Source organism: Neolamprologus brichardi, chromosome 22 (genome assembly GCF_056152115.1).
Source record: "Neolamprologus brichardi isolate AB-2024 chromosome 22, ASM5615211v1, whole genome shotgun sequence".
NCBI classification, from domain to species: Eukaryota; Metazoa; Chordata; class Actinopteri; order Cichliformes; family Cichlidae; genus Neolamprologus; species Neolamprologus brichardi.
In genome coordinates, this window is record NC_142124.1 from 26145688 (window position 1) to 26164777 (window position 19090).

At 37.7% G+C, this 19090-nt stretch overlaps 1 protein-coding gene across 2 annotated transcripts in view; it reads left to right on the forward strand.

The window, feature by feature from the left end:
* Nucleotides 1-15052: 15052 nt before the first annotated feature.
* Nucleotides 15053-19090, forward strand: part of phactr4a (phosphatase and actin regulator 4a) — a 33969-nt gene continuing 29931 nt past the window's right edge. The window contains exon 1 of one of the 2 annotated variants that reach the window (XM_087834756.1): nt 15053-15400. The gene's annotated coding sequence lies outside the window, so the exon portion shown is untranslated. Of the gene's footprint in view, nt 15401-16156; nt 16287-19090 lie in introns of those variants that run through there. The other variant, XM_087834757.1, reaches the window with a different exon arrangement.

Here is a 19090-nt window from a genome sequence, read left to right on the forward strand (position 1 = left end):
AGTTTCATATCAATGCACTTAACCAAAAAGATAACATGACGAGAAGAGGGTGTGACATAAGGTACATTCCATGAGTTTTGCTTTTACTTCAAACTAGTCAGTGCAAGTTTTTTTCTAAGCTTGTTTTTAAGGATAACATGGGGGGGAAAGGCAGTAAACCTGTTGTGTTGAATTGGTATTTCTACAAAACGAAACTGCAAGAGCAGATAAATGAAGAAAGGATTTGAACAGGAAATCTGTTAAATTTTTAAAATGCGTACTCATTAGGGTTGAGGGCAGTCTTTGAGGTTCTGAGGTCAGTGGTCTTTGGTGGCTTTCATTCCCATCATCAATAAGGACCAGTGACCCAGTTCCACTGGCAGCCATAAGTGGCCCTGCCACCATGTTTGACAAATAGCGCTGTTCCTTATTCATACTATTCCTGTCATTTTGTTAAGGTAAACCTAGGTTTGTCTGCCTGAAGAATCATGTTTCAGATTTGGCAGCTTGTTGTAGTTTAGTGTTTGATGTTATCTATCAGGGTATTTCTAAGAGATAAACATTTTTTACAAAGAGGTGGATATTAATCAAAACCTAACAAGGTTATTATAGTAAACTAAAACTAAACTGAATTTGAAAAAACAAAATAATTACATTAAAAAAACTATTGACTTAAAATAAACTAAAATAAATTTTTAACTTAGGAATTTAACTAAAATATAATACAAATATAGAGGAAATATTACTTTTGGTATTGATAAGTTTGCTGAAAATCTTGCCTGATGAGGCATTGATGAGCATGTTTATTGAGACTGGATGTCTGCAGCGCTCTGAGTCAGCTGTTTTCAAGATCCTTTTATTGAAGGTCATACTGATTGTATGATGATGATGCCTCTCAGATATGCCTTCCATTTGCAATAATAAAAGATAATAACAAAAAATATAATTTAAAAAAGTGTTCAAAAGAAGTTTAGGAATTTAAGTATCTCTGGGTCTTGTTCAGGAGTGGTGGGAGCAGGAGATCGACAGACGGATTGGTGCAGCGGCTGCAGTGATGCGGACGCTGTACCGGTCTGTTGTGGTGAAGAGAGAGCTGAGTGTAAAAGTGAAGATCTCAATTTACTGGTCAATCGACGCCCCTACCCTCACCTATGGTCACGAGCTGTGGGTAGTGACCGAAAGAACAAGATTGCGAATACAAGCGGCGGAAATGGGCTTCCTCTGAAGGATGGCTGGCCTCTCCCTTAGAGATAGGGTGAGAAGTTCGGCGATTCGGGAGGGGCTCAGAGTAGAGCCGCTGCTCCTCCACATCGAAAGGACCCAGTTGAGGTGGTTCGGGCATCTGACAAGGATGCCCCCTGGGTGCCTCCTGGGCGAAGTTTTCCGGGCATGTCCCACCAGGAGGAGGCCCCGGGGCAGATCCAGGACACGCTGGAGAGATTATATCTCTCAGCTGGCCTGGGAACACCTTGGTGTTACCCCGGATAAGCTGGAGGAGGTGGCATGAGGAGGTCTGCTTGGGCTGCTGCCCCCGCGACCCAGCCCCGGATAAGCGGAAGAAAATGGATGGATGGATGTTCAAAAGACACACTGTAGAACAGAGCCAGAGATTAACAATAACTAATGATTGAATTAAATGATGAACAGAGTGGTGTTTAAACATATAGAGAGTGAAAAGAGGTGAGTGAAGAAGAAACACCCAGTCCATCATGGGAAGCCCCCAACAGCCTTGGCCTATTGCAGAATAACTGGAGGGTTTAGGATCACATGATCCAGTCCTAACAATAAGTTTCACCAAAAAGGAAAGTTTTCAGTCTAATCTTAAAAGCAGAGAGGGTGTCTGTGATTTGAATTCAAAGTGGGAGCTGGTTCCACAGGAGAAGGACCTGAAAGCTGAAGGCTCTTGTGTTGTTGTTGGGCACTCAGACTCTGCCCCTGTGTTGCTGAGGCATAACCAATCACCTGGTGGATGTTTTTAAGTTTATGCATTGTCTGCAAAAATGTGGAAATAAAAGAACAATAATGCTAACAATCAAATCCATAATGTGTTGTATTTGTTAAGAATTTTGTCTCTTTTTGGCAAATGTTTTACCGTTTAGGATTTAAATAGTATTTTTGGACTGAGGTGACTTTTTTGAAGACACACTGAATGTTGCATGGCGTGCATACCGCATCAATCGCAGCATCATGTATCTCATCAGTCATGTGCTTTCCTCCTTCATGTTTTTCCTGCTTCTTAAGTTGTTGCTAGTCAAGTTGATCATTCACGAGTGTTTGAAATATCAGTTTTTCCTGTGGTTTGCAACACAAATTAATATGTCAGTTTTTCAATTCATAAAGTCATTGTTACACCTTCAGATTGTTGTTAAAACCAAGCCAAACTTGGGCCAGTAACTTTTAATAAGCTAGCCTGAATCAGAGGGCGCTCCAGTACCATTGCCTCACAGCAAAATGTTCCTGGGTTTAAAACCTCATGATATTTTGTGTTTGCAGTTTGCACGTTCTTCCTGTACCTGCGTGGATTTCCACAAGAATGTGTGGTTCTCTCTTTCTCTGTGATAGCACTGTAATGGCCTGGCTGCCTGTCCAAGGCTAACCTCACATTTCACCTTATGTAAGTTAGGATAGGCTCCACCTGCTATTCATTGTTTTGGATCAAGATTGAAGTTACAGCAATTTGAAGGACAAATTGTGATCTTATGCCAGCAGCCGCCAGAGAGCCCATCTCAGTCTGTCCCACAGCCTCACTCTGCGTTCATCTTGAAGCTAACACACTGTGGCACACTCACAGAATGGGGTCAGTTTACATAGCAATGACACCCATTTGTTCTGTTTATTCAAACTATAATAAAAACAGCTAAGCAGCTAATCTTCAAAAAATTAACAGTGTTTTCGGGAGGACTTTGATCGTAATACAGCTAAAAAAAAGTCTCAGAATTTCCTCTTTCATTTTAGCAAGTTTCATTTGTTTCTCTAAATTTTTCTTCTTTGGAGAAATCACGTTAATCATGTAGCCAATTTAAAAACATTTCCGGTAAAACTATTACAATAACATTGTGCTCAAAGGAATGTGAATTCCGATGGGTACATTCCATCTCAGTCCTAGACACTAGCATCAGTGAGCATACCATGAGGGAACCTGATTTAGTGTCCCACTGACAATGTTTATGCTCTTATAAACAGTACAGACACTGGCCTGAACTTGGATCGTATCAAGCTGCACGCTCACAAATTCCATAACTTCAGACACCTTTGTTTTATTTTTTTTAAACTAAATATATCTGACATTCTGCAGATGTTTGGGTAACTAATTATAGTGGCAGGAATCTCCCTTTAAAACAAACACAACTGCTACAAACACCCCTTTTTTATCAAGTTTCCATGGTGCTTCAGCTCTGGGTGCGCTCAGGTTTATCAGCGGGGACGCCCAGAATGATGGGCTTTATTTGTGATGACTGGAGAGGGTGGTAGTAGGAAGGGTGGATTCTGTGATGTACAACACAACAACCCTATCACAGTTTGAGGTACGATCACAACAGAAAGTCGTTTTTGTGAAACAGAATCTTTGTTAAACATTTGTTTCAAGAGCAGTTTTTCCCAACAGATCTCTTGAGCACAAACACTTTTTTAATTCTTGTATTTTTTAGGGAGTTGTTTCTGAATGCGGTCAACAAACAACAAGAAGTTATTGTCTTTGACTTAAAGAGACATATGTTAGCTGTGTAGGCAGCTGATAGAGATGCTAATGAAAGCGTGCTGAACAGGTAGGACCTCATACAGGACTAGAAAATGGAGACACTTTCACTGAAAAAAATATAAGGCACCATATTAGGGTATCCAGTTCTATTTTATACATCTATGCAAAAAAACCAAAACACCAATATAAAATCCAACAATTTAATAGTCTATTAAATCTGACATGTGGAGTGGCAGCATCCATTGTCTTAAAAGCTTAAGTGTCACAGCGAGGTATTCTATTTGGTGTTGCTGAGGCAGTTGTGTGATTGAGGATGATTGCCTACTACAGAAGAGGATTTTTTTCTCAGAAAAAAAAAGACATCCTCACATATTTCTTCTTCCAGTGGCTCTAATCCTCTTCTGGAGCCTACAGCACCGACTGTTCTTAAAAACAATGAACTGTGCAGCTTCTAACAGTCATGTTTTTCTTGGACGAGTCCATCAGTGTCTGATATCTCAAGTAACACGACTGTGTATCTGTGTGATCATAAGGTTTTCTGTGTATTTCTTCTTTACATATTCTTATATAATTCATTGTTTGGCTTCTTAGAATGGATGCTATGTCTTCCCGTTGTCTGTTTGCTCCCAGTTTTGGAAAATGACATGCAATCAAAAGGTTCTGTGACTGTGTCTATAAAGAGCAGAAACTGCACTTCGTTTAAACTTGGCTTGCTGCTCCCAGCACTCCTGAAATACCTGGGATGCTTCCTAGAAGTTCCATTTTGTAAAGCACATTAAGCACTTGCAGCACATAAATCACAAGACTTCAAACAAAGGATAGTTTGCTTTCTACGTGAGTGTGTTATTTTTAAGCTTTTGTTGTACTTTCGGTTTTGACACTTCATTTCTCTGACTGTTTGGTTAGGTTATTACAATGTAACTACTTGGGAAGGGTTAGGATAGATCATGGTTTAGGATGAAATGTGCCCTTTCAAAGGCAAATTTCTTCCATCAAAAATATTTCACTTTCATTTTCATTTCACTCATTTTGCTCACTGCCATGTGCCAGCAGCAACTGGCAGAGAACATTTGGCTCGGCTGTCATGCTTACAATCAGGAAACAGAAAGTTTTCACAGCATTCTGTGCAGTCGGGTGTAAAAATATGTACACCCTTACTGCTTCCACAAGAGGTAAGAGGCTAAGTAGCAGCAAGTTGTTGCTAATCAAACTCAGCTGATGAACTGATCATCAGCAAATGTGACAAATCTCTGTAAAACTAGAAGTTCAGGCAATTTGCTGCTATTCAAGTGTGCAAATTGTACCAGGAGTGCACATCCCAGCAAATTGACCCCAGGGTCAGATAGTTGCTAAACGTCAACAGCCACATCTCAGACTCTACAGACCTCAGTGAGCATCTTAAATGCTAAAGTTCGAAGCCTCGTCAAAGTCCAGAGCTCATTCCAAAATGCTTTTACAAGACTTTAAGATAACTGTGCAAAAACCAGAGACAACACTGTAAAGAAAAGTGAAACAAAATTCTTGCACAATGATGAGAGAGACAAAGTCATATAGAAAACAATTACTTCATGTTATTGCCGCTAAAGGTGGTTCTAAAGGTACTGAATGCTTGTGGTGATACTGAATCCTTACAGTATTCACTATATCTTATACACTGTCTTTTACTACAGTGTAACTATTTATAACAGTTGTAGCAGATTTAGCCTGGACTGGAAATCACTACGGTTGATCTTGAACTACAGTTGTTTATCTTACACCTCCCATAAACCTAGACAGGGACAAGAAGAGGGAAGATAATGAGTCACTGAATACTTGGTCAGTTCTAAGAACATGCTGTCACTCCCTGATGCGAACTTCATCAAGTCTATGTTAATGTTATGACTAGACTGAGCTACAGTAATGCCCAAAATAAATAATGTTGCCGTGGCACACTAACCCTTATGTCTAGCCATCATAAAGTGTGCCATTGCTGCGTCTTGTGTCTCTAAGTTCATGAACAGATGATGTGTCACGACCAACAACCTTTTCATTTTTGTTTTAAGCTTATCCATATAAAGGGCTTCTGTAGCTTTCTTAGCCTTTTTTACAAGTTGAACTTTAGGTAAATAGACTGCTATTTATAGAGTCTGGTATTTAAAAACACTTCCAGAGCATTCAAAGTTCATTCTCTGGACTTTAGTCTGTTTGTCTATTAATACAAGACCTTTCCAATCAAAAGAAAGTCAATTCATCTACACACCCATGGATATTGTTGGTATAGGCAGCCAGCTCTGTCTCCTAAACGTTTTTGCATTACATGATTTAATCAGTTGCTAGTTACTTTTTGTCAAATCATGTAAATATAAAGTCTAATAAAATACATCTTCTGAGAGCAAAACTCACGGAAACCAGATTTAATACTTTGTTTCTATTCTCTCAAGTGATATTTTTTAACATGATGCTAAAGTTTTAAGTGCCAGATATTATATACCTGAATAACAAATTTATCCTCACTTTTCCTAATTTCTTTCTCTTGTTTTTTTGGATGCACTGCTTATATTTTAATAAAACTAACACACGTCTTTCTCTGCTTGGGCGTATTATTTTTGCGGGGTGTAATCCTTTTGATAAAAGTGAGCCAGCCAACAAGCTGTGGCTAAAAAGGTTTTTTTATTTTTTATTTATATGGCACTTTTCACAGCCAAGAGACTCAAAGTGCTTTACGTGCAAATGTGGAATTCAATAAAACAAAAACAAACAAACAGTGTAAATAATAGACTGGAGAAAAAACATTAAGAATCCTGTGATTTAAAGAAAATATAGAAATCAGAAGAGACCAATCAAAGAATCTAAAAGGTGCAGATCAAATCTCATGGCCTCCAAAACATGACCTGACAAAGTTAGTGATGGTCAACCTGGATCAACACACCTGAATGAAATGATGAGTTCATTACGAGGCATCTGGAGAACTTCAAGACATGTTGAGGAGGTAACTTAGCCACTTGAATCAGCTGTGTTGGATCAGGACACATCTAAAACCTGCAGGACACTGGCCCTCGAGGCCTGGAGTTCGACACCCGTGCTTTGGTGGATCAACACTATATATCAGTGGTGTCCAACTCCGGTCCTTGAGAGCTACTGCACTGCAGCTTTTAGATGCATTCTTGTTCCGGCACACCTGAATCAAATGAATGGCTTCTTACCAGGCCTTTGCCAAACTTGACGGCATGCTGAAGAGGTAATTCAATCATTTGATTCAGCTGTGTTGAAATAAGAATGCATCTAAAAGCTGCAGGGCAGTAGCTCTTGAGGACTGGAGTTGGACACCCCTGCTATAGATTATTGCTTTCCCACTCTTATGAGGTTTTAAATAACCACACTGTTGCTTTTTTAGTGTTTAACCATGTGGACACTAACACCAAGAGTTTATTGTAGTCTAAATTTAGAATGCAGTCAGTTGTTTTTTACAGACCCCATAATGAGCTTGCAGTAACTGACAGGGAAATGGTGCTCCGTGTAATTGCAGTTCATCAAGGGCTGATGTTGTAAAGGTGCTTACTGAGGTTCATAACTGTGAGTCATGCATAATCTGTTTTTCAGCATTGGTTTGCATTGCTGGCTTATCTAATGTTTGAGTGAAACTGTGACACTGAACTGTGTAATCAGCGTCTGTGTCCACAAAGATGGCCTTATTGTTTTCCTGTGTGTTTCCTGCTGGGTTACATAAGGAAAGCGTAGGCAGGTCTATTATCATGTTTAACCTCTGCTCCCTGATACAACCCAAACAAGTTTCATTTCCCCTTTTTTCCTTCTTAGGACTATTTAAGTCCACTCTATTTAAGCAAGCCAAAAAATGACCAGAGAAAATTATAATAAAGATATTATTGGATATCTAATCTTTTTAAAATAGGCCTTATTTAACTTCACTTTTATCATGAACAGTAAGACATAGACCCATTTTGTCCATTGAAGAGCTTCTACATTTGATAAACCAGTCTCAGTGGAGGACAGAAGGAAAAAAAGGGGTTTTATCAGACATCTATAAATCTGCAGTATTCAGAAAGCTGACATGTAGGTGAGTGAGCTTTTCCCTCTCATTTGTCAGGGGAAGTTATGGTGGGTTTGTTCAAATTTGTCACAGGAAATGAACATTTAAAAAAGAAGCACAATAGCTGAAATAAAATCCTGCTGTCTAATAATAGATTCGAAGACATGGGTGTAACTAATCAAACCGTATGCATTGTGCAGGTTCTATTCACCATGTAAAACAGTCAGACTATCTAGTATATTTATAGTTCATCTTTTCAGGGTTCAAAGAAGCTGGTTTCCTCTGTTTGTTTGCTGGTTCTAAGTATAATATAAGGGAGGTCCATGCAAGATCACAACGTTGATTGGAAAATGATTCTTTCGGGACAAAATGTACACAAGAATGGATATTATGCAACATGAAAGTTGATCCACCTTGTGGAAAAACACTCCCTTGATGTGACAGATTATCACGTTAGCGCTTCAGCTGAGTGTGTGCCAATAGCTAGTGTTACAGTGAATTTCTCAATTCCAGATCAAAGTGGTACACCTCTATAGCAGTTTTTGACATTGGTGGTTCTATAGAGCCTATTACACTATAACTGTGAAAAAAAATGACTGGGTTTAGGTTTTATTTATATCATTTAAATGTAAGTGGGGTATGCTGTAATGACCCAGAGGGGAGAAATCACTTGGAGTAGGGACAGTTTTCCAACAGAGCGTGCAAAGACACTTCTGTGAATGCTAAGGTTTATGTAAGTTACATTAGCAGTGTTAGTGCTTTTGTGCACATATGGTGTGGTGTGTGCACAAGTTCTGGAATTACAATTATAAAACTACACAAACTGTCATAATACTGTAAAAAAAAAAAAAAAAAAAAACCTCACCAATAACATTCCACATCTCCCACAGTGTAACAGTAGGTTCTGTTGTGCTTTGACATTTTTGTTTAGATACATTTTCTCCATTTACAAACTTTTAAAGTCAGATTTTTCTTTTGCAGTTTTTAAATATTTTACTTTACATATAAATTATTACTTGATATTTTATTTAAATTTATGCTTATTTCACTGTCTTTCAGTCACTTTATATTATATTTTATTTTATATAACATTCTAGTTATCTAAACTACTTAATAAATAGTCAAGTTTTTCTATCATAGGACTAAGTTTAAAAAAGGAAACATTTATATTCCCACACACTATTCCATCTGAACAGTAACCAGGCACAACCCTGCTTAGTTTCTGAGATCAGGCTATAGATATAGATATAAAACATGGATGTAAAAATGAAGCCAATGCGAAAGCACTTAAAAACTTGCGTTATATCTGAAGGCCACCAGATGGCAATAGCTGCATTTGCAAAAAGACCAGGCAAAAAGTCTTTACAAAGTCTGTTTTGTAAAATCTTGGTCATTTTTGGTAATTTCACTTTCTAAATGGAGAATTTTCTGTAGTTTCAAATCACACTATTTGACAAACTGGCTGCCAATCACTTCACTTGCCAATGAGGGTGCAGTTTCACAGAAAGACCCGCCCGACATTTAGTCTTTTCCGTCAATAAGGAAACGTTTAATTTACGAAAACTATAAGAACAAAATAAGGTTACCTGGACAAATGAAAAAAAATTAGATCACTGGAAATGTGACTATACGACTTTCTGTGTCATCCACAAAATATTTGCACCTGCACATCATACTGGTTGCTCCAAAACTAGAAGGAAGATGAAAATGTGGCTACACCCTTGAGTATTGTTGACACACTAGGTGAAATGTGGGTTTCACTTGTGTGGGCTAGTTGATCTGGTCTGTGGTTCTGCTTTGGTTAATGTTCACACTGCCTTCTTATAGACCAATCAAGAGTTGCAACATGACTTTATACAGACCAGTGAGTAAGTAACTTGGCGCCAAAGCATAAAAAATAGGATAAACGCCCCAGAATCTAAGAATGGTTCCTAACTGATTAGTACATATGTCGCTTCACTGAAATCCGTTGCTTCCTAAATAGCTGTCAGGGGGATTTATTAGTTCAACTATATATAGGCAAAATCTAGAAGGTGATGTCACTGTAATTACATTCATCTTTTATGTTATTTATTTATCAGGCAAGATTGATATGCCGTGCAACCCTTAGCTCTGTAAGGTTGTGATGCACTGGCGACCTGTCCAGTGTGTGTGCATTGTCCTTTGCTGTAAGGCATCGTAACTTAGTATTAATTAATGTAACAATTCTCAAATTTGAGATAAATACATTATATCTAATTAAATCCTATTAGAAAAAGGGAAAAAGAAGACCAAGAGTACCTCAGTTGAAGGGATCAGAGTAACCAACCTCAGAATTAGTACACTGAGCTAGAGTTCATGTAGCAGATGCATTTCAGTGCGTCTGGACCAGACAGTGTAAAAAACATAATTTTAGTCCATTACATATAATGAACGTGTCATAAATACATTTCAACACTTAAATATAATTACATGTTTTGGTTTTTCAATCATTTAGGATATATAAACTGTATGTATATGTTTTTTCATTTATTCCTGTCATAGACATACTGTCAAGCAAAGGTAATAATAATAAATGGATGGCTTTTTGAATTTTGTGATTGTGAGAATGACACCAATACAAATGAAAGGCTATGTGAGTACAGTCTAAAACAAATAATGTGCACAGATATCAGTGGTTATGTTGTATTTAGGATAAAATTAGTTGCTTTAAGTTTCACGCTAAAGCACATTGTATGCTTTCAGTAAGTTGCTGTCAACAGCAAAGCCCTATGCTTCCTCTTTCCCTTGAATCTTAACATCCCAGAACTTAAAAATAACAGCGTGACTTTAAATACTCACAGACGCTGAGCAGTGACCCAGCAAAAACACTTTGGGATCAAAACTTAAAAGTGTGCTATAATTAAATGCAATAGGACGGTTGGGAGGGTCTGTCTGGTGCACTGAGACGAGAATGGGTCCATGCAAAGGTCACCGGAGGGCTTGCTTTTGTCTGAGTTTTCCTTCAAAACCAGCAACTCCTCACACAGCGAGCTGTTCAGCAGAGTAATAAAAAAAAGAGAAAAACAGCTTCAGACTGGGAATGTCTGCAGCTCTTATTCTCACAGCAGGCAGCAACACTGTGTGCGCTGTTTACTTCCTAACACCAGGAAAACAAAGGGCACATACATTTTATCAGATACATGAAGTGAACTGTTTCACTATCAGCTTTGGCATCATTGCCTTGTTCTTGGATTACTGTAATCATTACAAGAAAGAAAACAGTCATTTCCTCCCGAATGAGGGAAATATTTATTTTCTGCTTGTTTAAGAGACTTTTTGTGTGTGAAGTGAAGAATATCCAACTCTGTTCTGGAATTAGATAAGTGAGTTTTTCAGTATTTTTCCTTCCTCTTTTTTTGGCTTTAGAAACAAATTTATATAGATGTATTTTTTTATATATATATAAGTTAAGCAGTAATTTCATATGAGTAACAGTGCTTTTAGCAGGCCAGTAGGGGGCAGACAATATTTGCCACTGGTGTGTTGTCTATAGTCAAAAGAAATACACTTTGTGTTGTGTAGTTCAGCAAATGACCAGAAGAGATCACAGTCTTCAAACTTTTCACTCCTGCACCTTCTGGCGAACATCAGCTCCTGCTCATGTTCACACAGCAGGTCTGTGAGCAGACCTTTTTTTTTAAAAAAAAAAATGGACTGTTCATTTCTGAATTTTCTGTTCATCTATCAATTTCTCAAAATCATAAGTAACTGTTTCATTCCTATAGCGTACTTTGTTGGAAACTTAGGAATAATATTCTAAGTTCAAATCAACACATTTTTCGGATAATGAGATCCACTGATACAAATTTCTTTTGGATGATGTTGTTGATTTGACCTTGTGATACAGGAATAAATAAAGGATCTTCAGAGTGACACAGCAATACTCTAACAGGAGGCATGCAGGTTGTCAAGCAGGACGAGGAAGACCTGGTGGTCACGGGAATATCATCACTGAAGATCAGATTTGCTCCATGAGTCCACCACATCTGTGAAATACAGTGACATTACAAGTAGTACCATGATGAAACACACATACGGTACTACAATATTTAATGGTTGTAGTACCAACTGTAAAACTGGAGCTGAAGCTATTGTTACCTTTTGTGTAGGTGATCTAAAGAATTGTCTCAGTGATTCTGTAAGTGTTCCTTAAAAATACGACTACAAAATGCAATTTTAGAATAACGAACAGGTTTTGTGTCTAGACTTTTGAAAAATGACATCAAGTTCTAAAACTAGAGTCAGAGTGGTTGTAGAAGTGTAAAAAGAGATTTAAAAGAGCTGAGAGAGTTTACTTGCCTGAGCTCTTCAGACCGGGAATCCCACAGTCGTTGCCCTTGAGCTGCAACTATAACCTTTAGTGATCAGATAGTCTTTGGGAACACTAACAAGGCCTTGCTGGAAAATCTCCTGTGGGGATCAGGCTCATATGGAGAAGCCTAACTGTGTAGGGCTTTAAAAACAAGCAATACAATCTTAAAATTGGTTCTAAAACTAACAGAGAGCTAGTCATAAGCTAATATGACTGATGTAACTTCATCATGATGCGCATGACAGCTAAAGTCCTCATAATACAGCTGAATCTTTTACTACATGTTATGAGCCTGGCAGGAGAATATTGAATTAATTGTAGCATGCGATGACTGAAGACTGATGTCAGAGTAAAGAGAATTACAGTAGTCAAATCCACAAGAGATAAAAGCTGGAATAAGACAAGAATGAGTGGATTTTACATATCTGTCTGAGGTGAATGACCCAATTTCAGATACCAGCATATCGAAAGAGAGGTAGAAGTTAAAGGTTACTCCTTGCAAACCTCTTTCGAGACTTTTTTGTAATTTGAGACCTGGAAAACAGGAAAAATCAATAGAAGACGGTGTAGGATTCACTTTTAGAATCCTACAGCTTTAGAAAACTGTTGCACATCTTTTGCTAAATAAGACCGGTCCTCTATGATATGGCTTAATTTGGGTTTCTTTTTTAGAATTTTTTTTTTTTTTGCCAAACTCTTCGGGAGCTTTGGGATACCTATTTATATCAATGAATGACATCGGGAGCAAGTCAGGGTTCAGTACCTTGCCTAAAGATACGTTGGTCACATCACATTTCTAACATCACTTCATGTTACATATCTCTTCATAAAGTCCTCTACAAGCTACCAACACACCTACACACATCATCATTAACATGTTCACACTATTGCTTACCCGCACACATCGCATATGGATGGACCTTAACTGACCTCCACCACTCTTACTTTACAGGTAACACTCCCTCTCTCTCAAACTCAGGGTCTTGGCTCACTACACACCAGGGAGGAAAATCTGGGCATCTATGCACACAGGAAACACACAGTGAGAATCAAGAGATGTCAGAGTCAGCGCAAAACACACAGGAAAGCAAGTGCCAAGGTTTAACCGAGTAGTTTAACAACCCAGTGAAGAATGAGCCTGCTTCATGGGATAATCAAGAACAGGTGGTTGACTGTCACAGGTGTGTTTGGCCAGAGGAAGCAACCCACGGTAAGTCCCATCCATGAACACAAACCCCAACAAATGGGCACAGAAACAGTAAGAGGAGAAAGAGAAAACCAAAAAATGCTGTTTTGATAAATGAAATAAAGATATGTTGTTAAACAATCAAAAAGACTTCTTCTGATTGTGGAGTTTTTTTTTAACAGCTTTTAGAACAACCTGATAATACTGAATTATAATAATACAGCCTAGAAGTTTTTTTTTACAAAAAAACGTAAAAAGTAATACTAAAAAGTTAAAGATAGTTTTTGTTGGGGTTTTTTTTTTTTTTAGCATTGGTGGTCATCCAGACCTTTATGTCTTTAACTTAAGTGCAACTAATTGGTGGTTGTGATCTGGCTTCATAGAAAAATAAAGCTGGGTATGATCTGCAAACCAATAAAAATGTATGATGTGCCTTCCTATAATATTGCCAAAGGGAAGTATGTATAATGTCAATAGAATGGGTCCCAGCACAGAACCCTGTGAAACACCATAATTAATTTTAGTGTGTAAAGTAGACTCCCCATTTGCAGGAATATATTGGTAGATAGATTAAAATATATGATTCAAACCACTGCAGCACAGTACCTTTAATACCTGTGGTGCATTCTAACCTCTACAGTAAAAGTTGTTCAATGAAAATTTGATCTTTGCTTCATCTGTATTGTATCAAAGCAACTGGAAAAATAGCTAGTATTGAAAAATGTGCAATCTTAACTTACTGTACGTGGCACAGTTAAGTGATTCACAAAGTAATCAGTTATATACATGTTGTTACAGCAAAATTATCATTAGATAGTTGTAAATGTACATTTCTTTTTTTCTTTTGTTTTCAAGGAGCCCAACTGTTTTTAAGTGGTCTTGAGCAATAGATATAAAGGCTTTCAAAAAGCCTTTCACAGATTTTCTTTGGACACTGGATGCTCTTTCACTCATTATAAGTTTAGTCCTTTTACTCATTTTCATTTCATTGTTGTGTCTATACATTTATGTTTGCACATGTTTCAGTAGATTGCAAAGAAATGAGGTTTAGCTCAAGACTTTTCCACAGCACTGCATAACTTACCTTCCCCTTGTTGTTCTCCCAGAGACACTGCTAGCTTCAGCTCTTGCTTGTAGTAGGCACCCAGTGCCTGTCTGTTTTTCAGCAGTTTCAGTCAGATTAATACCAGGTGACTCGGTAAAGGAGTAGCTGGGCCATGCTGTATATCAACTTGCTAATCTGAGCAAACCAGCCAACTCTGGTATGTCTCTCATAAGAGTTGTGCTTTTTTGAGTATTATTATCTTCTTTAATACTTGTTGGGTGCCTCTTCACTTCTCAATCAACTCTGAGCCACGTGTGGACATTATGATTAACCTAATGTTAAAACAACATATGAAATATTCTGATATAGAAGGTAAATAAATATATAGTGGCCAGGTGCGCAAATACTTTTGATCCCAGGTATTTAAAGGGTGTCCAGAAAATATAACATATGCTTAATTTTCAGTTTCACCAATTTCAATAATTCACAGGCAAGTATTTAAGGATTTTAAAATCACGCATATTCAAGGCAGTTATATAAATAAAAACTACAGTTATTCTTGTATTGTATTATTTAATCTTTAATTATTAGAAAAATATATTTATGTTTTCTTATCTATGGGGTTATTTTGTAGTGAAAGCGCTTCAGTTCCTAAACCTGAACCACACTTTTTCAACTTTCTCCACAAAACTGACCAAACCAGCCCCGAAAAATCACGTGGTTTCTGAGGTTTGCGTCTGGCTTTTTTTTTTCTGTGGGGGAGCGAACACCCTTTGAAGAATTGCGCATGCGCGACAGTATTTAATCTCCCTTGCGAGTTAGCGTTCAACACCTTTTGGCAGCAAAGTCTTAGCAAAGAACTTTCAAAAGTATTATTCGGCATATCTTAGCACTTAGAGTTAAATTCAGGCGATGCTTTCGTGCCGCATGTGTTCTGGAGCGAAAATTAGTTTTGGGGCTCGGGTTGGTTGCAAAGGTACTTACTGGAGCTAGTTCCGCCTTGCTCTCTCCCCTGTGATGGACAACAGCGACAAGTGTCAAAAGTAAGAAGGGTTCAATCAAACAGAACAAAAACACAAAAATCACCAGCCTTTTGGATAAATACCACCTAGGCTGACCGAGTACGGGAAAAGGTGAGTCACCGTTGTACAACACATTGTATCGGTCTTTAGGAGCTTGAGCAGCAACTGTGAGCTAATTTACATTAGCTAGCAAAGCTAATGCTACAGTAGGAGGACAGTAACCACCTGTTGCTGGCTCTTACTTAACTTTAGTTAGCAGCAGCCAGGGATTAGCTTTTGTACAGGTGCTGCTGTGATACGTTTCTGTTTCATGGGAACATACCCAACTTTTGGTTGCTCAGGGTGGAAAGAGAAAATGCAATAGAAGACAGAAAACAACGTAAAGGAATGTGTATCGAGATAGTTTCACAGGACCTTTCCCCCAATTAGCTTCTGTTATGTAGCTTCCTGTACCTGCCTGGCCTTTACTGTACACGTAACGTTGACTAGGGCGATGCCAAATAGCTGAAAATAACCTTCTAATAGTTTCTTTCAATACTTCTTTCATGTCGTTCTCAGTACAGGCAGCCACTAGTACGCAATTAGCATAACCTGTGTTTTTGTATTTTTATTTTTTTTTTGCCTTACTTTTGAATAACTTAAAGAGATCTTAAGAAAGAAGATTAAGAGTTCTGAGTTATTATATCGCATTATACTAATGTCCAAGTGGGCCCTGTTGGTCTAGGCTATTTGATTTCCAGAGAAGTATTTCTCTGCATTCCATTCACACGTCGGTCTACATGTCTTGACAGGCACTCGGTGCCTTTAGACCTGTTTGAAAACAGTAATACGCCCTGTAGGACCCACAGTTTGTTTTTGTGCTAGATAGGCAGCTGTGCATTGTCCTGTTGTTGGGATATGCATTCAGATGGATGTTGTGGTTTTTTGCATTTGACAAGGACCACACTCACTGAACAAGCATACGAGAAAAATTCCATGAAAGTCAGACTACCTAAAGGTATGTAACACTATGAAGTGACGTTGAGAGACTTTATAGGATAGGACTTTTTGAAGGTACATATTTTTCAAATGGTGGGAAAAGGGATAACCACCTAATTGTTTGCCATGATTGATCTTTTGGCAGATAATCAGCTATCAGTTTTGTTACAGTTGAATTTGTCACTAAATTTTAAAAGTTGGCTTTATAGAACTGTAATCCCTTTTTAATTTTGCCCTCTCCCTACCTTCTTGTAATTAATGCAGAGCAAGAAAAAGCTAGAGAATAAATATATGAAAATATATATAAAAAATGCTTTAAATTATTTTTTTCTCATGCTGTGAGAGATATTGTCGAGCCTTAAAAAATCGCATGCAAGTGTAAAACAGGCTAGTTTTGTAAACAGTTGCACATAAGGGTTAGTGGGATATAAATAGCTCAAAGAATGTGATTATTTTAATGTTGTGGAGCTGTGGGACTTAAATTCGAATGCATGTGGCACCATGAGCTGATGAAAGTGTTTCACTGAGAGCTACGCAGTTACTCATAGCTTCATTTAGTGATCGCCAGGCCTGCACAATAAAGGTAGCACAATGGCTGATTGTGCGCCTCTCAGCTCTGCACAACCCTGACCCTTTTTCCATGAGCTGAGAGTGAGCTAATTGGGAGCTTACAGTGAACAAACACGATTGTGTGAGGGGGGAAAAATAAAAAATTAAATTTACGAACTGCCAGTGCAGTACAATCGCAGCATTTCAGCTAAAGATTGACTTTTCGAAGGAATCACGCATTACTAAAAGTGCTAACAAAAACATGAAATGACATTTAAAGGAAATAATTCAAAAAACATCTTTCATTATGCAATGGTTTGCAAGTTTTTAACATAATCTGCCATCATTAAACATTGCTTTGCTTCCATTAAAACAGAGTCAGGTCGACATTTAACAAAGTATGTTGACAGCTTGAAGTGCTAACTTTATTTTTAAGGAAATTTCTTGGACCTGGTTTATATTCATGAGAGTAATCACTGTGGATTGGGTGTGTGGAGCTGTGAGAGTCTCATGATGTGCATTTTATGAAAAGTGACAACCAAATTAGATACAAGTCTAAGTGGCTCAAGGAGTAATCTTTTTTTGTTGAAGAAGGATAATTGACTCATTGAAAAAAGGCCATGCTCTTGCCTAAACACATTTAAAAAAAGAAAAAGCCAAAAGTGGAGATTTTTGCTGAATTTGAGATCATTTCAGGTGTTTGGAGATTAAAAACTACAGTAAACAAGAGGACAATAATATTTTGTTACGATACATTTGATATGATATATTCCAATGGTTCCTCCAAAGTATAAACACAATCCTTCCAGAATCAAACCTTTCCACTCAGCAACCATCTTTGTGAGGCCTTCAGGTCACTTTTTTCTGCAGTTATTTTGAAGCTTGTTTCCAAAGAAATTTTCAAATGGGTCTGGCCGGCATGTCTTTGGAGGATGCTTGAAACGTCTGTTATGAAGGAAAAGTCCTTCAAAATTTATGACTAATTGGCACAAAGAAGCTCCATAAAATTACTTGTGTAGTCACATCTGATGGAAAACTGTGAAAGTTTTACAAATTTGCTCCAAAATAAATATGTTTAAAAATAAACAAACAAACTCAAGAACCCTAAAATTACATTTTTGCTTCACATGGATTTTTTTTTGTATAATTATGTTTTCATTGGCAACTGGCATTAGCAAAATGTCTGTGTTGCTAAATAAATACCATGCTAATGGATTGATACCGCAAATAAAAAGTACACTTACTTTTCTACTTAAACTTTTTTATTTATAAGTAAATTATCTACTCTTAGGATCTATTAACAGAATGTAATATTTGGGCTAAATATTGTAGATGAAGTATTTAACAATCTGCATATTTTTCTTTTCTTTAGTTGTACTGCCACTTTTTGTTAGTTGTAATGTTTCCACAGAGTACAAGTGAAGTATGGCTTTAAAATAAACTCCTTTCAGGTTTTGTTCCACAAAGGTTTCTGTTCTCAGGTAAAAATAATTGTTAGCCTTAATTAACATGTTATCATTACCTGGAGAGGCCCGAGCCATGTCGCCACGTCACAGCTCTGGTTTTGGACACATGTTGTTTTGTTGTTTCTGCTCTCTTTCCTTTATCCTCGATTAAAATGTTTTTAAAAAATTCATATCGCACTTGAGATTAGGTAGCTCTAGCATACCACTTAACACTAACTATCTTGGTAAGGGCTGTACACAGTATTATCTAAATTAACTTCACTGGTCACTGGAATATAAAAACTGCATATACAGAATCACCAGTAAAAATGTTTTTCAATGAAACCTGATTTTAAAGTCTGCTGACTTTTCCACAAAAATGGTTTCAAAATGCTTTTTTTCTCCCCCTGAAAGTCATGCGCCTATAATACTTGCTTTTGTGGCATTATCCCCCAGATTTAAATAGAAGATTTTTTTAATACCATGCTTCAGAAAAAATCTGCTTTTCACGAGAATGTGAGAACATAACTTTGTTCCTATTACCAGACTACCAGACATGAAAATCTATCTGCTGTTGATGTGGGTTTAAGTCACAGAGCTAACATGGAAGCACTAACTGAAAACCAAGGTAAATCAGAGGCTGGGCTATCACCTATTCAGCCTTTGGTTGTTCTGTAAAGCAGTGACAGGATTGTGTGCGTGTGTTTGCACATGTTCACGTGGTGTCCCAAGGCCTCAGTCCACTGGCTCAGCTGTTCTGGTTTTCACACTCTTGTACATGCACATAAACCGGTGCACATTAACTCACCTCTGTGTTTGCTGTGCTGCC